The sequence below is a fragment of the Alligator sinensis genome, unplaced genomic scaffold (genome assembly GCF_000455745.1).
Source record: "Alligator sinensis unplaced genomic scaffold, ASM45574v1 scaffold1616_1, whole genome shotgun sequence".
NCBI classification, from domain to species: Eukaryota; Metazoa; Chordata; order Crocodylia; family Alligatoridae; genus Alligator; species Alligator sinensis.
The window spans coordinates 64,595-69,156 of NW_005843602.1; positions in this window are offsets into that span (position 1 = coordinate 64,595).

Here is a 4,562-nt window from a genome sequence, read left to right on the forward strand (position 1 = left end):
GGAAAGACGACACTATGTTTCAGTCTTTCTTAAAATAAATTCTAGGGGTAGGGTTTGTTTTTTTTTAAAGTGGGAAATGTCATATTTGAATTGTTTCATTCTAATACAAAATCCCAAATCTCTCACTGGTTGATTTTCTAGTGGAATGAGACATCTGGGTTGTGACTCACTCGACATGATGTTTCTCCATCAAGAACGTCAGTTCCTGAAGCATTTGTGCACAAGACATCCCTCTCGTATGCACCGCTCAGAACAGAGAAAAAGCGAAGAAGCACAGTCTGGGCAGATAGGCATCTCCAGATTTGTTGGATGTAAATTATGGTAGAAAAACAGGCCCGGAGGCCACTGATATGAATAGAGTCCACTCAAACAAGTGGAATCTACTCCTTGATTGCAGACCACAGACTCAGGTGCTTGATCTGAGACTGTTTGTACCTTAGTCTAATGTGTATGCAAGGGCATCTGTAGCTCTCCTTAGTGCTTTGAAAAATCGCTTTAAATTCTGCCAGTCAACACAGAGTCTAGGCTCATGGTTTAACAGAGCCTTACTTACACAAAAAGCAGAACTATGTCGGGGGTGGGAGGGAGAGACCCCTTCCCCCTAACTAGCAGACTTTTGTCAATGAACATTTAGAGACAAAAAGCCTGAGAGCTACTCAGAAACATTCTCACACTGAGGATAAGACAGTGTGGGACACATCTCTTGCGTTAGGAACAAAAAACTCCCAGTGAGCTGAGGAAGAATTCACTGCATTTGACAGCTTGTCAAAATCTATCCCAACCATGCAGTTGGTCCAATCAAATTTATCGTTCACAAAAGTACTCACCTGTCACATATTTCCTGGACTATCCCAACTACACCATCACTCCCAAAGTATTAAAACTCCCCCTACTCTGACCTGGATTATATTTCATTTTTAACTGGGTGCATCTACATGAGAGACTGACTGCGCAGGAGCCTGAATACCACTGCACAGTGGCACCTAGTGTAGATGTGCCCAATGCTCCTAAGAAGAGAGAAGATTGCATTCAGCATTATTAGAAGTTGTCTGTAATATGTGGCTCCTCAGATTTCCAGGCAAAAATAAATGTCCTAAAGACCTAGAGGTGAAGAAATCTGGGGTAAAAAAAAAATCTCATGGAGAGCCTTTTAAAGACAATGAGAGTCTGTGCAGATAAAACTCAGCTCTGGGACCAGGGCCAGTTGGATAACTTGGGTGAGACCAAATATCTTTCTGACTTAATGGGCTGTATTGTGGTGCATAGCTGATTTCTCAGGCTTTGGATTTGTTTATACTCTGTGTTACACTGATCTTTAGGCAACTTTTGTCAAGTGCCTGGCACATTCAGATCTGAATCAGTCTAGTGACTTCAGTCACCACCAAATGTTGCTGAGAAAATCACAGTCTGTCCGTCCTCCACCACGGCCAGAATCAGGAGCTGGAGAGGAGACCAGGGTCAGGGGCCAAGAGGCAGGGCTCGGTCAAGAGTAGTCTGGAGGATCTAAGAGTGATAGGCAGGAGAAAGCTAGAAGTCAAGAACCTGACATTTTATTTGTTTGATTGATACCATTATATGCCGACCTTCCCAGAAGCAGCTCAGGGAGGACGCAGATACAAGAGGTGACTATTCTTTCCTGATTTTCTCTGTGACAACAGTTATTTGTCTACATCTCATTCTGGACACTTGTGTGCCAGAAGTAATTTTATTTTTGTACCTGTAGGCAACTATGTACATACGAAGACCAGGCACGGGCATTGGCAACAGGATGAGAAGTTGAAAGAAAGACAAGCTTCTTGTCTTCTGCCTCAATACCCAGATGACTAGGGCACCCACCTGGGAAGACAAGGACAGGTGGTGTTGAATCTCTTCACCTGAATTTTTGAATTCAGGTACTTGAAGATGAATTGCTCCAGTTTCTAGCATACCTTCCTAACACCTCAGGTCATTCATTATCCAGGCCCTTCTCAGATGCTCCTTTAGAAGCTGTGCCACTAGTATAGTCATTGGAAAAATGGACAGGGGTTTCTGCCCTGCTAGGAACAAGGACACCAGCTTTCCAGATCTCTCTGTGCTAGGGAAGCAGCTTCCTCTCTCCATCTGGCTTGCCCCCATCCTCCTCTGTTTCCACACATCTCCCACATACCGTTTTTTCATGGTTGCCCAGAATTAGAGCTTCAAAATACAACCCAAAGACAGCCCTGAGTAGTGCCTGATCTGTGGTGTGCTGGTTAGTATGCATTCCTGGGAAGCCCAAGTGATCCAGGGTGAATTTATTTGGTTGGTGATGAAGGTTTCCAGCTTCTCAGTTGGATACCCTGGTCCCTCAGAGGCAAAGATGAGAAGTGCCTCAATTCCTCTGCCTTCCTGAGTACAAGTCCTGGCAAGTTTAGGCCATCATTAAGAAAGGTTTTCAGGTGTGTAAGCCTGCTACACATCCACAAGTGCTGCAGATATGTGTCCTGGCTCCTACTGCCCCACCTATGTGGGCAGGCTTATGGACTCAAGAATAGAAATCCTTCCTGCATGTCAGTACCAAGAATGGCATGTAGACAGATGAAAAGATGGCCCCATTGACATGCAGGAAAGAATGGTGTTGTAACAGGAAGTTAGGAACAGGGAATAAGAACAGACACAAAGTTAAGGAAAGATTTGGGGATCAGGGTTATCTCCAAGCATAATAAAACACTTAGGGCTGATTCCTATTTCACCATCAGGTGCCGAAGTGATTAATTTATGGTAGCATATAGGCAGCTTTTTGTTCTTACATACAATTTAATCCTTCTGCTGATTCTGTACACAGAGTCAAATTTTTCCTAAGACCTAACTTTTACCTTTTTAAAATGTTGATAAGCGATGGACTTGGGTAAACCCTTTTAAGTATATGATCCATTCTGCTGGTACCAGGATCAGGACAATCCAGTACCAAAGAGTTCATAGCAAAATCTCCGTGTAGCTCAGGTGGTATGTGGCTGGCACTCCCTCTTCAACTGAAAGGATGCTAGCAGGTGTGAATGTGCTGTGGGAGCATGCCTGCCAAACTTCGAGCCAGTTCACCTCCCTCCCTTACAAAGCAGAGCAGAGCAGAGCAAAGCTGAGACCAGGAACACCCAAAGATGTTTAACTATTTACAGATTTAACTTTACAGTACAGTGTCAATAAACATATATAACATGTGCATATGTATATATAGATATATAGATATATACTATCTACAAATATAAGAGTACAAAAACAGTAAATCTTACTAAATGTAAACCGAGACTAACTCAGCTGGGTAGGGCAGTTGAAGACACTGTAAGAGCATAGGCCATGACCCTCTTTGGTCTCCCAGTTAGTGTGCAGCCCCTACCCTCAGCAGGCCCTCCATGCAGCCAGCAAAGGAACACTCGATGGTAAAACACAGGTTAGACAATAGGGGAACAGACAGAACCTGAGAGAGCTGAAACTATAGTCTAAACATACATAATGGGTTGGGCTTCACCTGTCCCCCAAGGGTAAGCGTGTGTTCTCTTCTAGGTTGGCGGATCTCCTCCAGTGGGCTTTAAACTAGGCTTGTCGGGGGGAGGGGAAGATGAGGGCAGGGGAAGCCGTGGACCACCAAACCATGTGGCACCCACAAGGACAGCCTAGCCTGAAGAAGGAGAACATCAGGAACCAGCAATCCATGGGGCGGCCAGCACTACAGCACAAGTAAGCAATAGGGGGCCCTTTGGGCATCAGAGCTGGGGGGCAACAAAGGCGCCAGTCACAGGACTCAAGTGCCTGTACACTAATGCTAGGAGCATGGGGAGCAAGCAGTATGAACTAGCGCTCCTGCTTGCAGAAAACACCTACGACTTAGTAAGGCTAACAGAAACCTGGTGGGATTCTTCCCATGGCTGGGCAGTACACATTGAGGGTTATAAGCTGTACAGAAAGGACAGGGTAGGGAAGAAAGGGGGAGGGGTTGCGCTCTATGTCAATGAGCGATATACATCGACCCTTATCAAAACGGAATCAGAGGAGGAGAAAGTAGAAGGATTGTGGTTTAGGTTACATGGAGGTCAAGGAGAAAGGGATTTGATGGTAGGGGTCTGCTACAGACCCCCACACCAAGGGGAAGAGCTAGATGTGGGGCTCCTGAGGCAGCTCTCAGAGACCATAAAAACTAGGGAAGCAGTAGTCATGGGGGACCTAAACTACCCAGACGTCTGCTGGGAGACGCAGACAGCAAAGTCCCACCTTTCATGCAGGTTCCTATCCTGTGTACAGGACCTCCATCTGGAGCAGGAGGTACGTGGTCCCACTAGGGGGAATGCCTTACTAGACCCAGTATTGGCAACGGGGGATGACATGGTATAGGACCTACAGATCGGTGGTCACCTGGGGGACAGTGATCACCAAATAATAGAATTCATCATAAGATGCTGAGTGGGTAAGGTAACTAGTAGGGTGAAAGTGCTAGACTTTAGGAAAGCTGATTTCAATGAACTCAGGCGATTAGTCAAGGACGAAATGCAGAGTAAGAGTTTTGAAGAGATGGGAGCCCAGGAAGGGTGGCTGTGCCTTAAGGAAATGAT